Source organism: Ceratotherium simum, chromosome 12 (assembly GCF_057802395.1).
Source record: "Ceratotherium simum simum isolate JZ-2026a chromosome 12, ASM5780239v1, whole genome shotgun sequence".
NCBI lineage: Eukaryota > Metazoa > Chordata > Mammalia > Perissodactyla > Rhinocerotidae > Ceratotherium > Ceratotherium simum.
Window position 1 is genome coordinate 14,222,529 of NC_141911.1, and position 19,701 is coordinate 14,242,229.

Consider the following 19,701-nt stretch of genomic DNA (forward strand, 5'->3'; position numbering starts at 1 on the left):
AATTGCACATATGCCTCTCATCGCTTTTCTTGAATTCCATGCCACTTGCTCCAGCTTCAATTAAACGGAGACCAGAGATTCCATCTCTCTTGGGGCTGGTTTTGTTGGTCTTCACTTTGCTCTACATATCTCCATATCAGGGTGCACATGTACGGCTTCCCTAAAATTGTTGTCACCATGGGCCTTCCACTCACCTCCATTCTTCTTGAAATGCTCTTCCGTTGACTTCCATGACTTTTCCTAGTTTTTCTACTACTTCTTGTTCTCTACTCATCTCTTAAATGCCAGTGGTCCCTAAGATTCTGATCTTAGTCCTATTCTCTTCTCTGCAATCCATCCTGAGAGGCACAATGGTGAAGAGCATAGACACTAGAAGCACACTGCCAGGGTCTTGCCACTTTCTGGCTGGCTGTGTGTGAGATCTTGAGCAGGTTACCTAACATCTCTGATGTTTCCTCATTTATAAAATGGGACTAATAATAGTGTCTAATTCATAGGGTCATAAGGAGGAGTAAATGAGTTCAGACATGTGAAGTGCCTGGCACACAGTAAGTGCTCAGTAACTTTTAAGTGGTACAGACATGGCTTCAAAGATCATTTAGTTAAATAACTCAATTAGTTATTTAGTTGATTAGTTGATAAACTCTAATTCTCTAGCCCGTACTTCTTTCTGAGTTCCAAGTCCATTTAACCAACTGCCTACTAAACATTCCCAATTGCATCTAGGGCTCCTTAAATTCAACATTCACAGACTAACTCATTTCTATCTCCCCACTCCTGCTCCAGCCAAAACTGCTCTTTTTTTTTTTTTTTTTTTTTGTATTCTTTTTCTGAGGTGAATAACAGCATCATCCATCCAAGGGTCCAAGCCTTTGAAATTTAATAGTCTCCTCCCCTTCTCTCAACTACCTTTACCCTAAATATAAAAACCTAATTGGTCAGTAAATCTTTTTAGTTTTGCTTCCTAACTATCTTCTCTTCTGGATTGCCGCAAGAGCCATTCTTCTCCCAGTCTCTGGTCTCTTTCCTCCCGCATACTTCTTTCACACTGCAGTCAGAAGGTTCATCCTTTCTAATATTTTTCATCATCTTTCCATTCACCTTCAGGATAAAATCCAAAATTTTCAGCATAGCATATAAGGTACTTCATCAATTTGTCTCTTTCTAGCTCCCTAATTTGATCTCCTACCATCCCTAGTTCCAGCCACATGAAACTATATATAATCCCCAAAGTTGTCACCCTCTCCTTCACCTTCATGCCTTTGTTAACACAACCTAGAGTGCGCTCCCTCCACTCTCTGTCTAGATAATCCCTATTCTATTATAATATTTCCAACCCCTGCAACACTACTCCAAATTGAATTAAAAAAAAACCCCAACAACTGAAGGATAGTTAACAGCTGCTACAATTCTAGTACAGTTTGCTCAAAATAGAGTGAAATTCCTTTTGTGCCCTTATTTCTGAAGCACAGAATAGATTTTTTTTTCCAGTCATTTTATTTTTTGCTTTCTATTGACTGGTAATGACTCTTTGGGCGAGGAGTTGGAGAGTTGGAATATATCATCTACGAAAATGTTATAATGAGAGATCTAGGCAGGGAGTAAAACTTGGTGAAAAAACACAAAGAAACCATAAAAGAGGAAGAGGTGCTCAGCTATATTCCTAAATCATATTAGCTTCTCCTCCTCCTCCTCTTCCTCCTCTCCCTCCCCACTTCTCTTCCCCACCCTCTGTCTCTCTGTCCCTCTCTCTCTCAGTCTCTCTCTGTCTCTCTCTCCCTCTCTCTCTCTCACACACACACACACACACATTTCTCTTGAGCTAAAAATCACTCTCTCTGTGTTCTTGTTAAATCCCTCAGGTTCTATATTTTACTGCTCCAAGAGTCTGCCTCTCTGAGGTTCTTGTATAGACTAATTATTTCCCTCTGTAAAGAAACCATTTAGTTTGTCCTTGCCTGGTTTGGAAGAATCCAAGGGAGGCAGTTCTTGCAGCCCTGTCTCTCTTCCACTCCTCTCCTCCCCCAGTCCTGGCTGGAGCAGCGAGTCTGTCAATCCCAGGCAAGAGACAAGGTAGACAAAGGTTCTTTTGTAAAGAACCTCCTTCCAGCACCTCCTCTCTTCTCCTTTAGCCCAAACTCACCCAGTGAGTTAGAGCATTTAAGAAGATTCCTCTGCCAAGAACACCAAAAGGAAAGAAGAAAAGGGTATGTAATTATTTTTTCTTAAAAATCATTTTATATCATTTATTAGTATACTCCAAACTACTGCTATAGATTAGAGCAGAAATGTATTTATGTGTTGAGTCAGAAGAGAAAGACAGAGAGACAGCAAGAGATCCTCTAAGGAGATGATGAATGTACTTTGAAAAAGATGATGCTTCCTAGGATAAAGGAAAAGAATCAGATTAAAAGAGAATAGAAAATGTACCTTCCTTAACTGGGAAAGTCACAATCGTAGGTTTAAGAAGAGGCAGCTTTCTCACCATTACTGCTCATTAATGCCCACGTCCACTCTGAATCTGGTTCCATAAAACAGGACCTTATTATTCCACCTCTCAGAACTAGGTGAGGATGACGAAGTATATAGGTTTTTTTATACTGCAGTAGCTATATCTCTATATTACCTAGTCTACAAAAAGTTAACTGCAATGTCTAAGAAAGCAAATGTTTTTTGCTTTTCAAAATCCTGATTCCTAAAAAGGAACTGGTATAAATGTGTGATACAAAGAGGGAATTCATCCTTGCTGTCCCCACCACGGAACACAACACAGTGTCTGTACTGCTAAGATAAAGCGAACACTTTTTCCCTTTGGGACTTATAAAAATTCCCTTTAAAATTCTTTAACTTAGTTATACAGGCTGTGAAAAGCTCTCAAATGCTGGTACTTTTCTCCAGTAATGATGATTTATTCCAGCCATGAAAATAATTAGAATGATGCAAGACTGAATATTAATATCATCTTCTACATTCTCTGAGAGGCCTGAAGGCAGATCACTTCAGGGAGGATGTGGACTTCGTTTTTCCACTGATGAAGGTCATTTGGGTATTTGGGCTGATCATGTCTGTTTTAAAGATGTTTTCAATACACTTCTGTTATTTTAACATACGCTTTGAGAAGTTTCACTTCAGGACTCAGTCATTCTAACACAAAACCTCTTCTAACACAGTTAAGAAAAACAGAGAATTTAAAAAATAAAAGCGACTTTCATCTTCCAAGAAAGATGAGTGGGAAACACCACAAGCTGGACAGCAGTTTTAAACTCCTTCAACTATAATTTTGATATTTTAAGTGTCAAATTCTGGGCTGGAATTTTCATTTGCTTTTGCAGCCTTTACTTCTCTCTTGCTAAGTTATGAAAGAAATCTGAAAACGGACTGCCCTTTCTGTCTAATTCATCAACTCTGTTTCATTCCACTGCTTTTAATACCAGTTCCCAGAATTGACATCAGCTGCCAGTATGAGCATTGCACCATAAATGTCTGAACATTTAAACTACATAGCCCTGTTAGTTTTAGCCATTAAATGGGATAATTTTTCTTTTTAAGTCTCCATTTAATTCCAACCATTCAAAGCTTGCTGGTGCCAAATACCCCCACACAATCAAAATTTGCAATTCCCTACCTATATGATAGTGGCAATGATCTATTTCTTAATCAGAAACATCTTGCTCATAATTCTGTATCCTCTGCATTGATCTTTTAAAAATTATGCCACTACTGGGATATAAATGGTACCAGACAACATTAGAACAATGTTCATTACATAAAATTGAATCCAAAAAACCCAATGGATAACTTTCTAAGGATCTCTTGCTTATTCCTTCAGATATTCAGTTTTTAGCTTTGTTTTCTTTTGTAATTTGGATGTACTCCAGGAGGAATTTTAAGTACATGTACTTCAAATGAAAGAGAAAAAAAAAATAGAGCAATTTGCTTCAGATTGGCCAAAGTCATTTCACTCTTCTTGGCACTTGAAAATATATGGTCTTGATGGATTGCCAAGGATTAAAGTTGGTGTCTTTTAATGAAAAAACAAACCAGTGTATCACAGGAACATACTGTTCAGATATTTTTCCACTTACTAAATAATAGTTAAAGCTATTTATCTGCACTTAAGTAAAGGAAGAAGAGAAGATTTCAGTTCAAACATGTAATTTATAAAGTGTTAAAAAAAAAAAAAAAACTACCAGTAAGTGCTTGCCAAGTGTGGAACTTTCCATCATAGTATGTAACTGAGACCGTGACAGAAACACTATTTTATGCTCTGGCATGGATATAGTCAGAAGAGGTGGATGGTATGGCAACATACCCACTTACTTTTCCAGCAATTTATTTGTTCATTCCTTCAGTGAATATTTTTTGAACACTTACTGTGAGCCCAGCATTGAAGCAGGCACTCTGAGAGACGCAAAAGAAGTAGAAGTCACAGTCCTTGGCCTCATGATGCTGGCATCTCCTCGTCCAGTCCTCTGAATATTGGCTCACCCCAGGCCTCAGTTCTTTGTCTCTTCTCTTCTCAATCTACACTCACTACTCTGCCAGTCCCAGAACTATAAATACTATCAATAAATATCCTGATGACTCTCAAATTTATGTTTCCAGCCCTGACCTCCAGACTCATATTCAACTGCCTACTCAACATCTTCATTTGGATGTCTAATAGGCATCTCAAACTTAACTTGTCCAAAAATTTGGACATGGTTTCCCAATATACCCAATAAAATCTAAACTCCTTATCATGTCCTATAAGGCCCTTTATGATCTTTCCAGATCTTCCTTCCTGGTTCTAGGTAAATTCACAGAATGACCAATTTACTAAATGGCTAAATGGCTCACAGTGAATTTCCTACTCCCAACTGTAGCCATATACTCCATATGTTTAACTGGTTCATGAAAAATGCTGACAATGACAAGACATTATTTAGTCAAATTCATAGTTCCTGTAGTATATATAAGTGCTATGGGAATATAGAGCAAGGGAATTGTTAGCGTGAAATGGGCTGGATCAGGGAAGGATTCTTAGAAGAGATGAGTTTGAGGTTCGTCCTTAATGGATGATCAGAAATTAATATAAAGGGAAGAGGTGAGAGGGAACAACAAGGCAAAGCACATATATAGGATTGAAGAGATGACTGGTCTGATGGTCTGGCTAGCTCATCAGTAATAAGTGACACATGTGGAGGAAAACAGAAGGAAGGTCTTAGGATTAGCCCTAAGAAGTTCACAGTCTTTTAGATAACATGACACCTCTGTAGGCTCTTGCTCAGGATAAAAAAAAGTCTTTTCAGAGAATCATTCATTTAATTCTACAAATAGGGGCCAAGCATTGTATTAGCCATTGGGTATGTGGTGGTGAACAAAACAGACCGTCCTCATGGAGCTTCCCATCTAATGGAAATGATAGACATAAAATGAGTAAACTCACAAATACGTAATTTAAATTACGATAAATATCATTAGGAAAAAGAAGAGGGCACTATGAAAGAATCAGGTTGAAACTACTTTAGATTGGCTGGTCAGGGAAGGCCTTTGAAGAAATAACATTTAAACTGAGACCTGAAAGTTGAGAAGAAGCCAGCCAAATAAAGAGGATTTCTGGCAGAGAGGGTAGCATATAGAAAGACCCTAATGGAGGAGGAATTATAAGGAAATACTCTAAACATCTTTATTGCAATATTTTTTAATGGGTGATATGGGCTGTTTTCTAACAAAATATAAATTATCAAAATTAACTCAAGTGGTAGGAACTATATAATATTTGTTACATAGTTATACTAAAAATTATCCATTGTTTATATGAAATTCAAATTTAACTATGTATCCCATTTTTATCTGGCAATATTCTACTTTAATAATATTAAATATCACTGTCTGAGTGGTGATATCATGTATATAATCAGAGACATGGGGAGTATAAAAGAGGCCAGGGAGCGCTGGTATATGAATTTTGAATTCACCTGCTTCTATTTATTTATTTATTTTATATATCTTTTTTATTTATTTATTTTCATTGCTCATCTGCTTTCACATAGCAGAGTGTAGTGGAGACACTCCAAGGAATAAACCTAGTTAATGCCGGTCTTTGACGTGAGTTTGTCAAACATGCCTCAGCCTTCCACTCACTCGTTCTTCCCCCTTTGCTCATTACTTTACAACCCTGTACTTCCTTCTCCATATCTTTCACTGGTTTATAACTTTTCTCTGACTTATCTTCCACCCAGTACAGACATGTGAGAGTTTCTCAGTGTTCTGTCCCTGACTATCTCAATTTCTCCTTCTTAACACCCACATCTATGCACACCAAAAAGAAACACAGCAAAATGTTAACAACAGTTCTCTCTACATTGAAACTCTAGTTTAATTTTATTCTATCTATGCTTTTCTGTATTTTCCATGTTTTTCACTGAGTATTTTACAATTTTTTGAGAAAAAGTATTTTCTTAAAAAAATATCCAATCAGGTTTATGGCTCTCATTGGAACCACCTAATGGAAAGAAAGCTTACACAGTTAATAGTAATGAAATGAGCTTAGGAACACACTACATATATGCAGGAAATATAAGAAGGGAAATAAGAGTCCAAGTTGGCTAAATGCATGACTTTATCCAACAGCCACAAAAATTAGACAAAAAATTAAGCTAGATTACCAAAAATAAGAACAACATAATTGGATAGTAGAAGACTAGGAAGATCAAAGCTATAAAAGATATGAAAAATGCCAAAGACCTAAAATAATAAAAGAATTCTTCAAACACATTAGGCAAAAGAATTTTTAAAGTTTACAACTGTCTCCCCATACCTCCCCCTACACCCAACCTTTTAATAAAGAGGAGTCTGGTGAGAGAGTTTAGAGAAAAGGCAGGTGATGTTTGTTGTTATTGAATCTTCTGATAAATGTACACACACATACAAATATATATTTTTAAGTCAAGTACGAGCTAGTTGATCAGAATAAATAGTTTATTTATTTTGACCAAAAAAAAAAAAAAAAAAGGAAAACAAAACAAATTGGGAAGTACATTTTAAAGTCAGACTATTTAGAATAAAAGTAAATACAATTAAGTTAAAACAATAGTACCTGATGACATGCAAATTTAAGGATCTGACAGCTTACTAACCTCTTCCAGTAATAAATACAGTAGCTCTCTACAACTAGATATTGAGTTTAGCAATCTGAGAAACTCCTTCTTTCCTAACTCTAAGTATCTAGAAATTGGGATATATTATTTATTCTTTCACTAACATGCCAGGCACAGTTTCAGATGCTTGGGCTATACATCAGGGAAAATCCCGCCTTCCTGGATATTACATTTGAGTTTGGGGAGACATAATAAGAATATTTTATAATAATTTAGAGGATTTTAAATGCCATGGAGAAGTAGAGCAAGTAAGGCAGATTGAACATACGTGAGGGGAGATACAAGTTTAAATAGGACAGTACGGTAGGTCTTATTGAGGAGCACGGTGAGCAAAGACTTGAAGCGGGTGAGGGGGTTAGACATGCAGATAGATATCCGGTGGGAGAGCAGAGGAAAACCAGTGAAAAGGCCCTAAGGCAAGAAAGCGTCTGGTATTTTTGAGGAATAGTGGAACAGAATGGACAAGGGGAAGAGTAGATGATTTCAGCGAGGTAATGGGGAGCCACATTGCACATGGAGGCCATTGCAATGACTTTAACATTTACTCGAAGAAATTGAAGCTATTGGAAGAGGATATGTTTAGTTATTGATATTTTCCTTAATTCCTTTGGTATTCCTGGTACCTGGGACAGTGCCTGGCATAAAGGAAACACTAAAAACCATTTGTTAAGTTGAACCAAATTAAACCAGCTTGCTACTGTTTTCCTCTCTCTCATATAATTACTTAATTACTTTATCAGTGAGTCCTACATCAGTGCTATTCTCTGACTTCCTCACTTTCCCAGTATTGGCTGCTCTTCTCCTGAATAGCCTTGCTGGTTTGGTCTTGGTGTGGGCAGAGGGATTCTAAGTCACCTGAGGAAGTATATGAAGATTTGGGCCTGAAGATAAAAGAATGATTCCAGGCTATATTTCAGCAGCCTATTTCATCTAGAAAAAAATATACAAGCATCATTCCAGAAGTGGAAGGGCAGCCTGAATAAATGACTTCTTATGCAAACCATAATGGGTCTTATTTGTTGTATTTTGGGACCCAATAACTACTTACCCTATCCAAGAGGTGTGAGTCAAAGGAATTATAGTTCAGTTTGGGAAAGAAAGAGTAAAAGAAAGGAGAAACATAGTTCTCAGAATTTGGCTCAAGTATTAAAATTACCAGAGTACTACACAGCTCATTTTTAGAATCTGTAAGATTTGGGTATCTGTCCTTCATATTCCTCCAAAGTAGCTACAAATACTAACAGTGATATAAAAAGCTTTGCTTCTGCCCAAAATGGAGTAACAAGAACCAGATTTACCCATTCCCTTGAAACAACAACAAAAAAACAGACAAAACATATTAAACAACCTTTGTCAAAACACCGGATTGCAAGCAAGGAAGAACACTGATCCCTGAGAGATGGGAAACAAATGAAGTGAGCCCTACAATTTCCCCCAGTCCACTGCCTTGAGAAAGTTTCTAGGCTGCAAAACAAGGAGAAGGAACCCAGATGGAGTCCAGGTCCTGAGCTGAGGAAATGGAGCTGAGAGTTGGAGAGACCAAGACAGCTAGAGTTCACAGAACAGAGTACCAGAGAGAAGAGAGATACAGGGAGAGAGAACTCTGGAGGTCTGCAGAGGGCCCCACACATGTGTGCAGCAGAAAACTAAATAGTGCATGCAAATGAGGAAACTATCCAAGGTCAGGGGGAAAATATCTGAAAGGATTAGAGAACAGAGGGCCTAGCACTCACAAAAGGCCAGGAATACTCACAGAGACAGATTGAAAAAACTCATAATTCATGAGGCATTGGGTCGAATACTCAGGAAGGAATTGCCTCAGTAGTGAGGAATAATTAGCCCCAGACTGAGTACTGCTCTGGAACTACCTAACAAACCATAAAAGCAAGACCTGAAGGGATCAAACTGTTTCCAAGTAACTTAGTTGCATCCCAGAACAAAGCACAAGAAAATTTATAAGAATACAAAAATATCCAGCACCCAATAAAGCAAAGTTTAAAATGTCTGACATCCAAACAAAGATTATGAGGCATGTAAAGAAGCAAGAAAACATAACTCATAACTAGAATAATCAAGCAATTGAAACCAACCCAGAACCGATACAAATGTTAGAATTAGCAAAGGACATTAAAACAGATACATACTTAAGGTGCTGAAAGAAAAAAACTGCCAATCTAACATACTATAACCTATCATATTATAACCTATTATACTATAACCTTTGTTCAAAAACAAAGGTGAAATAAAGACATTTTTAGACATACAAAATCTGAAAGAATTCATCACCAGGAAACTTACACTATAAGAATGTTAAAGGACATCTTTCAGGAATAGGGAAAATGATACTGGATGGAAATACAGATCTACACAGAGGAATGAAGAGCACTGGAAATGGAAACTCCATGGTTTAATGTATAAGATTTTTTTCTCATTATTTAAATCTATAAGATATTTAAACAAAAATAAAATTAATACATTTTTGGGTTTATAGCATATACATAGGTAAAATGATAACAACAATAGCATAAAGGATGGGAGGAGAGAAATGGAAGTATACAATTGTAAAGTGGCATAATATCATTTTAAGAGAGACAACAATAAGTTCAAGATATATACCATAAACGTTAAAGCAACCACTAAAATAAAATGAAGAATTACAGCTTATGAGCCAACAAAGGAGGTAAAATGGAATTATTTAAAAATTTCAATTAATCTAAAAGAGCACATAAAAAGAGGGAAAAGGAACAAAGAACGAATGGGCCAAATAAAAAACAAATTGCAAGATGACAGATTTAAACTCAACCATGTCAATAATCACATTAAATGTAAATGGTCTAAACATTCCACTTAAAAGGCAGAAATTGTCAGGTTGAATTAAAAAATAAGACCAATCTATAGACTGCCTATAAGAAACACATTTAAAGTATAAAGCCACAAATAAGTAAAAATAAAAGTATTGAAAAATATGTTCAGAGGTCAGAGGATCCAATATTATTAAGATGCCAGTACTCCCAAATTTATCTATAGATTCAATGCAATCTCAATCAAAATTCCAGTAGGATTTTTCTGTGGAAAGTGACAAGCTGATAATAAAATTCATACAAAAAATGCAAAAGACCTAGAATTGCAAAAACAACTTTGTAAAAGCAGAACAAAGTTTCAGAGCTAATTCCACCTGATTCCAAGAAGTATTATAAAGCAACAGTTAAATCAAAACTGTAGTATTGGCATAAAGATAAACAAATAAATCAATGGAAAAGAAGAGAGAGTCTAAAAATAGGCCCACACTTACATTGAAAACTGGTATTTGCCAAAGATGAACCTAAAACTACAAAACTTGCAGAAGAAAACATAAGAGAAAAGCTTTGTGACCTTGGGTAAGGCAATGATTTCTTAGAAGTGATACCAAAAGCACATTCCACACACAAAAAAATTGATACTTTGGATTTCGTCAATTTCAAGAACTGTTGCTCTTTTAAAACCACTGTTAAGAAAGTGAAAAGAGAAGCCATAGATGAAGAGTAAAAGTTTGGGAAGCATATATCTGATAAAGAACTTGTATCCAGAATACATAAAGAACTCTCAAAACTCAAGAAAACAAGCCCAATTTTTTTAAATGGGCAAAAGATTTGAACAAACAGTTCACCCAGAAAGATACACGGATGACAAATAAGCACATGGAAGAGGCTCAACACCATTAATCATTAAGGAAATGCAATACAAAACCACAATGAGACACCTATTAGAATGGCCAAAAACTTAAAAGACTGACCATACCAAGTATTGGATAGGATGTGGACAAACTGGAACTCTCACACACTGCTGGTGGAAATTATAAATGGTACAACCACTTTGGAAAAACAACTTGGCAATTTCCTAAAAAGTAAAGAATACACCTATCATTTGACCTAGCTATTCCACTCCCAGGTATTTGCTCAAGAGTAGTAAAAGCAATGATCTTAAAAAGACTTGTACAGTAGTGTTCATAACCGCTTGATGTGCAATAGCCTAAAACTATTTTGAGTTGTTTTAACAACTCAAATATCCATCAACAGATGAATGGATAAACAATTTATAGCATACATAATGCAATACTTCTCAGCAATAAAAAGAAGTCAGCTATAGATACATGCAATGGACATGTATAAATCTTAAAATAAGTATGCTGAGTGAAAGAAGCCAGATAAAAAGAGTACATATTCTATGATTTCATTTATATGAAATTCTAGAAAATGCAAATTAATCTCTGGTGACAGAAAGCAGATCAGTGGTTGTCTGGATGGGAGTGGGGGGCAGGGAGGAGTAAGAGGGATGGATTACAAAAGGCAATGAAGAAACTCAGGGATGACAGATATGTTCACTATCTTGATTGTAGTTATGCTTTCATGGGAATATACACAGGCCAAAGCTTATCAAACTGTATACTTTAAATATTTGCACTTTATTATATGTCATCTTTATCTCAATAAAGCTGTTTTTAAAAACTTTGCCTGTATAGTGTAGTTCTGTCCTATACCTCAATATGTTTTTTGAAGCTTAGTGGTTATGGTGATTCCTGCCATATAGTAAATGCTCAATGAACAGGAGGTTTAATTACCCTTCTTTGAAGATTAACCTGAAAAAATGTCAGGAAATGTAGCACTTCCTTTTTTTAACGTCACTTATCTTATGGGTATAAAGAAGGCCCTAATTAGAAGTAATTGAGAACTAGAGCACCTCAGAGAATTATATTGTTAAAAATATGAAACTTAAGCTACGATCTGCAAAAGGCCTATTGGAAGGTATTATTCTATATATACTAGATTGTGGTGTAATACAACACTGTAATGTCTTGCTCCATCAAATCTGAAAAAATATAAAGTGAAATAGATCTTATTTTTGTCTTTTCTTTCACTAATATTTGGAGGTAGAAATTAAATTGAATACAGATGGTCTTTGACTTACGATGGTTCGACTTAATTTTTCGACTTTACAATGATGTGAAAGAAATATGCATTCGGTAGAAACTGTACTTTGAACTTTGATCTTTTCCCGGGCTAGCAAGATGTGGTACAATACTCTCTCATGATGCTGGGCAGTGGCAGCAAGCTGCAGCTCTCAGTCAGCCACATGTTCACGAGGGTAAACAACCCATATACTTACAACCATTCTGTACCCATACAACCATTTTGTTTTTCACTTTCAGTACAGTATTTAATAAATTACATGAGATATTCAATACTTTATTATAAAACAGGCTTTGTGTTAGATGATTTTGCCCAACTGTAAGCTAATGTAAATGTTCTGAGCATGTTTAAGGAAGGCTAGGCTAAGCTATGATGTTTGGTAGATTAGGTGTATTAAACGAATTTTCGACTTACAATATTTTCAACTTACAATGGGTTTATCAGGACATAACCCCATTGTAAGTTGAGGAAGATCTCTATTTATAATTTTAAGAAAATATATAAGTAAAGCCAAAAATGACTAATTCAAATTAGAATATAAAATAAAATCAGAAACTCTTTCAGAGTATAAAGAATATTTTTAGCTTTTAAACTGACAAAAAGCAGTGAGTGCGCTTATTCAAAACTCCATTAATGGACTTCTGGTTTCGCATGTAAGGAGATTGGAAATCACTACTCGTTTTAACGACAGGAAAATAGTTGAGCAGACTGAAAAATCAACAACTGTTCTTGGATCTGTCAGAGAAGGGAGGACACAGAGCAAACCACTGCCCTCAAGATTGGAGAGACAGACAGGCAAATACAGGGAGCTGAGGCTGACCAGAGCAGAGACTCACTAGTAGAAACTGCCACAGGAACCAGGACCCAGGTAGGAAAACCTGAACCATAATTCACGAACTGCTGTAGGGTCAGTGTGGACAACTCTGAAAGTTGAAAACTCCAAGGGAACCCAATCATAGGAGGTCCCCCAAAATATTGTGAGATTTACCTGAGTAGCTTGACCAGGTACACACAGTGAATATCAGAGAAAAATCCCCTCAAGATTCTAGCAGGGGGAGGGAAAAAGGTACATTTTGAAATACACCAGAGCACTCTGTTCTTCTTAACAAGGCCTGCCCTCAGAGGAAACTAGTTAACCAGACCCTGACCTGCCTGGGTATTATCAGAGCCTAACTGATCTGGAGGAAGGGAAATATTCAATGCGAGCCTACTCTAGCCATACTATCCCACTTAAAGTGGGAGAAAAGAACTAAGTAACACTTGCGAAGTTCACAGCCCAGAAGCATACGCTCACTAAAAGACTGAGACCTAATTATAGGACTATAAAATGCTTCCCCTCCCTTCACACCTAACCACCACATTACTAAAGCCCTATTTACAGCAGTTCCTTTTACTCAGTACATCATATCTGGCTATCAAGAATAATTTACAAGGTATACCAAAAGACAAAGAGATAAAGCAAGCATCAGAAACAGACATGGAAGGGATATTGGAATTATCAGGCCAGGAATTTAAAACAACTATAATTAATATGTTAAGCACTCTAATGGATAAAGTAGTCAGCAGGCAAGAACAGATGGGCAATGTAACCAGAGAGATGGAAATCCTAAGAAAGAACCAAAAAGAAATGCTAGAGATAAAAACAGCACTGTAACAGAAATGAAGATTGCCTTTGATGGGCTTGTTAGTAAATGGACACACTTGAGAAAACAACCTTTGAGCTAGGGGATATACCAATAGAATCCTCAAAAACTGAAAATCAAAGAGAACAAAAACTGAAAAAAACAGAACAGAATATCCAACTACTGTGGGACAACTATAAAAGGTGTAACACATACATTATGGGACTACCAGAAAGAGAAGAAAAAGAGAAAGAAACAGAAGAAATATTTGAAGCAATTATGACTGACATTTTACCCAAATTAATGTCAGACACCAAACCACAGATCCAGAAAGTTCAGAGAACACCAAGCAGAATATATGCCAAAAAACCTATACATAGGCATATAATTTCTAAATTACAGAAAATCAAAGATAAAGTCCTGACAGAAGCCAGAGGAAAAAAAATACGTATAGAGGAACAAAGACAAGAATTATATTCAACTTCTCCTCAGAAACCATGCAAGCAAAAAGAGAGTGAAGTGAAATATTTAAAGTGTTAAGAGAAAAGAATCACCAGCTTAGAATTCTGTACTCTGCAAAACTGTTCTTCAAAAGTAAAGGAGAGATAAAGACTTTCTCAGACAAACAAAAATTGACAGAATTTGTTGCCAGTAAACTGTCCTTGCAAGAAATGTTAAAAGTTCTTTCAAGAGAAGGAAAATAATATAGGTCAGAAACTTGGATCTACATAAAGGAAGAGCATCAAAGAAGGAATAAGTGAAAGTAAAATAAAAACTTTAATTTTTCTTATTCTCAATTGATCTAACAGGTAACAGTTTGTTCAAAACAATAGTAGCAACGATGTATTCAATCATGTCTGCTTGTGTATATATATAGATATAGATGTATAGATATATATGCTTATGTATACTTATGAATGACAGCAATAATACAAGGAATGGGAGGATAGAATTAGGATTTATTTTGTTATTATAAGGTACTCACATTATCTGTGAAATGGGATAATATTATTTGAAAGTAGACTTGGATTAGTTATAATGTATATTGCAAACTTGGGCAACTAATAAAAAAGGCAAAAAAAAAGTATAATGGGTATGTTAAGAAGGGAGAGAAAATGAAATCATATAAAAAGCTAAGTTAAAACCAGAAAAAGAGTGGAAGAGAAAAACAGAAACAAAGAACAAGGGCAACAAATAGAAAACAATAACAAATATAGTAGATATTAATCCAACTATATCAATAATCACTTTGAATGCCAATGGTCTAAATGCACCAATTAAAAGACAGAGATTGTCAGAGTGGATCAAAAAATATGACCCAACTATATGTTGTCTACAAGAAACTCACTTTAAATATAAATACACATATGGATCAAAAGTAAATGAACAGAGAAAAATATACCATGCTATCACTAACCAAAAGAAAGCAGGAGTCACTATATTAATTTCAGACAGAACAGACATTAAATAAGAAAAGTTATCATGAATAAAAAAGGGTATTATGTAATGATAAGGGGTCAATTCTCCAAGAAGACATAACAATTCTTAATGGGTATTTGTAGAGTGTCAAATGACATAAGGTAAAAACGGATAGAACTGTAAGGAAAAGTAGATGAATCCACTATCATGGTTGGAAACATCAATACCTCTCAGAAATGGACAGATCCTGCAGACAGAAAATTAGTAAGGACATGGTTGAACACAAAAATACCATCAATCAGCTGGATATCATTGAATTCTATAGACTACTTCACCCAAAAACGGTAAAATATACACATTTTTCTCAACTCACTTGCAACAGTCACCAAGATGGACCACATTCCGGGCCATAAAATACACCTTAACTACTTTAAAAGAATAGAAATCATACAATGTCTACTCTCAGACCACAACAGAATTAAACTAGAAATTAATAACAGAAAGATAACTGGAAAATCCCAAAATACATGGAGATTAAACAAAACACTTCTAAATAATATGTGTCAAAGAAGAAATCTCAACAGAAATTTTAAAATATTTTGAACTTAATGAAAATTAAAACATCAAAATTTGTGGGATGTAGTCAAAGCAATACTTAGAGGGAAATTCATGAATGCATTGAATGCATATATTAGAAAAGAAGAAAGATCTAAAATCAATCATCTAGGTTTCCACCTTAGGAAACTAGAAGAGCAAATTAAATTTGCTCCAAAGTAAGCAGAAGAAAAGAAATAATAAGAATTTAGAGCAGAGGGCCGGCCCCGTGGCTTAGCGGTTAAGTGAGCGCGCTCTGATGCTGGCGGCCCGGGTTCGGATCCCGGGAGCGCCCCGAGGCACCACTTCTCCGTCCAACGCGAGGCCGAGTCCCACGTACAGCAACTAGAAGGATGTGAACCTATGACGTACAACTATCTACTGGGGCTTTGGGGGGAAAAAACTGAATAAATAAAAATTTAAAAAAAAAAAAAAAAAAAAAAAAAAAGAATTTAGAGCAGAAATCAATGAAATTGAAAACAAGAAATCAATAGAGAAAATCAATGAAACCAAAAGCTAGTTCTTTGAAAAGATACATAAAATTGATAAGCCTCTGGCCAAGCTAACTAAGGAAAAAAAGAGATGACACAAAGTTACTAATATCAGGAAGGAAAGAGGAACATCACTACAGATCCCATGGAAATTAAAAGCATAATAAAGTAATACTACGAACAACTCTATGCTCACAAATTTGATAACCTAGATGAAATAGACCAATTCCTGGAAAGATACAATCTGCCAAAATTCACACAAGAAGAAATAGATGATCTGAATAGGTCTATATCTACTAAAGAAATTAGATAAATAATTAATAACCTCCCAAAACAGAAAGCACTAGGCCCAGATGGGTTCCCTGGTGAATTCTACCAAATGTTTAAGGAGGAAAGTATACCAATTTCTACAATCTCTTTCAAAGGATAGAAGCATAGGGAATACTTTCTAATGCATTCTATGAGGCCAGCATTACCCTAATACCAAAACCAGACAAAGACATAACAAGAAAAGAGAACTACAGACCAATATCTCTCATAAACATAGATGCAAAAATCCTCAACAAAATACTAGCAAATTGAATCCAAACAACTATAAAAAGAACGATACATTGTGATCAAGTGGAATTTATCCCAGGTATACAGGGCTGTTCAACATTTGAAAATCAATTAATGTAATACATCACATCAAGAAACCAAAAAAGAAAAATCACATGATCATATCAAGAGATGCAGAAAAAACATTTGATAAAATCCAACACTCAAGTATGGTAGAAACTCTCAGTAAACAAGTGGAATTTGAAATTAAAAACAAAATACCATTTACTTTATTAGCACCCTCAAAAATTAAATATTTAGGTATAAATCTAACAAAATGTATACAACAAGATCTATATGAGAAAAACCATAAAACTCTGTTGAATGAAATCAAAGAAGAACTAAATAAATAGAGAAATATTCCACACTCATGGATAGGAAGACTCAATATCGTCAAGATGTTAGTTCTTCCCAACATGATCTATAGATTCAATGCGATTCTAATGAAAATTCCAGCAAGTTATTTTGTGGATATTGAGAAACTGTGAAAATATATGGAGAGGCAAAAGACCCAGAATAGTCAACATGATATTGAAAGAGAAGAACAAAGTTGGAGGACTGATACTACCTGACTTTAAGATTTACTATAAGGCAGGCCGGCCCTGTGGCTTAGTGGTTAAGTGCGTGCGCTCCGCTGCTGGCGGCCCGGGTTCGGATCCCGGGCGTGCACTGACACACCACCTCTCGGGCCATGCTGAGGCCGCGTCCCACATACAGCAACTAGAAGGATGTGCAGCTATGACATACAACTATCTACTGGGGGGCTTTGGGGGGAAAAATAAAATAAAATAAGATTTACTATAAGGCTACAGTAATCAAGACAGTGTGGTATTGGTGAAAGAATAGACAAATAGATCAATGGAACAGAATAGAGAGCTCAGATAGAATCTCATACATGTAGTCAACTAATCTTTGACAAAGGAGCAAAAGCAACACAATGGGCAAAGACGGTCTCTTCAACAAATGGTGCTGGAACAACTGGACATTCATGTGCAGCAAAATTAATCTAAACGAAAACTTTACACACTTCACAAAAAATTAACTCAAAATGGATCATAGACCTAAAAGTAAAATGCAAAATTCTAAAACTCCTAGAAGATAACATAGAAGAAAACCTAGATGACCTTGGGTATGGTGATGTCTTTTTAGATATAACACCAAAGACATGATCCATGACAGAAATCATTGATAAGCTAAACTTCATTAAAATTAAAAACTTTTGCTCTTTGAAAGAAAATATCAAGAGAATTAGAAGACAAGCTACATCTGGGAGAAAACATTTGCAAAAGACACATCCGCCAAAGGACTGTTATCCAAAATATACAAAGAACCCTTAAAATTCAACAGTAAGCACAGAACCTGATTATAAAATGGGCCAAAGACCTTAACAAGCACCTCACCAAAGAAGATTCACAGATGGCAAATAAGCATATGAAAAGATGCTCCACATCATATGTCATCAAGAAAATGCAAATTAAAACAACAATGAGAGACTACTACATACCTATCAGAATGGCCAAAATCCAGAACACTGACAACACCAAATGCTGGAGAGAATGTGGCATAACAGGAACTCTCACACATTGCTGGTGGGAATGCAAAATGGTATAGTCACTGTGAAAGACGGTCTGGTGGTTTCTTACAAAACTAAGCATACACTTACCATATAATCCAGCAATCATGCTCCTTGGTATTTACTCACAGGAGTTAAAAACCTGCACAAGAATGTTTATAGTAGCTTTATTCATAACTACAAAAACTTGGAAGCAACCAAGATGTCCTTCAGTAGGTAAATGGATAAATAAACTGCCGTACATTCAGACAATGGAATATTATTCAGTGCCAAAAAAGAAAGATAGCTCTATCAAGCCATGAAAAGACATGGAGGAACCTTAAATGCATATTACTAAGTTAAAGAAGCCAATCTGAAAAGCCTGCATAATGTATGATTCCAACTGGAATTGGACATTCTGGAAAAGGCAAAACTATAGAGACAATAAAAATGATCAGTGGTTACGGGGGGCGGTGAGGAGAGTTATATAGGCAGAGCACAGAGGATTTTTAAGGCAGTGAAAATACTCTGTATGATATTATAATGATGGATATATGTCATTATACATTCGTCCAACCCATAGACTATATAACACAAAGTGTGAACCCTAAGGTAAACTACAGACTCTGGATGATTACGATATGTCAATGTAGGTTCATCCTTGGTAAAAAATGTACCATTCTGGTGAGTGATATTGATCAAGCCTGATGCTAGGCGTGTGTGAGGGCAGGGGATATATGGGAAATCAGTACCTTCCTCTCAATTTTATTGTAAACCAAAAACTGCTCTAAAATAACTGTCTTTTCTAAAAATCTATTCTTACCTAAAATAATTCACCTTTGAGATGTATCTAATCACTGAAAACTTCATACTAAAATTTCCTTTCAACAATATTGTTTTCTTTCAAAGCACAGTATAGGATATCTGTCTTCCCCTCTTTTTGATATTCCATGGTAGGAGAGACACGTTGGCACCTGTCAACAAGATGAAATCTGAATGACTGTGGATTCTGATTCTAGTTCCTCCACTATTTTGCTAATTTTCCTTTACTACAATAGCCTCCATTGTTTTCATGTTTAACACGGAAGCCAGAGAAGCCTGATTTAATAGATGATGAATATTCCATAGTTGTATGCAAATAGTGTACTTGAAGATTTATCTCCTAGAAGAGGAATTAGACTTGTTTGGTATGATCCCAAGAGTTCAAACTAGGACTGCTGGGTGGAAACTACAGAAAAATACTTTACAGTAATGGAAATGTTAGAACTATATCAGTGGAATATGTAGACTTAGTCAATAATGAGTTCCCCATCGTGGTAAGTGTTTAAGAACAGGCTA

At 35.8% G+C, this 19,701-nt stretch overlaps 1 protein-coding gene across 2 annotated transcripts in view; it reads left to right on the forward strand.

Annotated features, from left to right (window-relative positions):
• SCRG1 (stimulator of chondrogenesis 1) overlaps nucleotides 1-19,701 on the forward strand; it is a 151,830-nt gene that overhangs the window by 128,540 nt on the left and 3,589 nt on the right. The window lies entirely within an intron of this gene.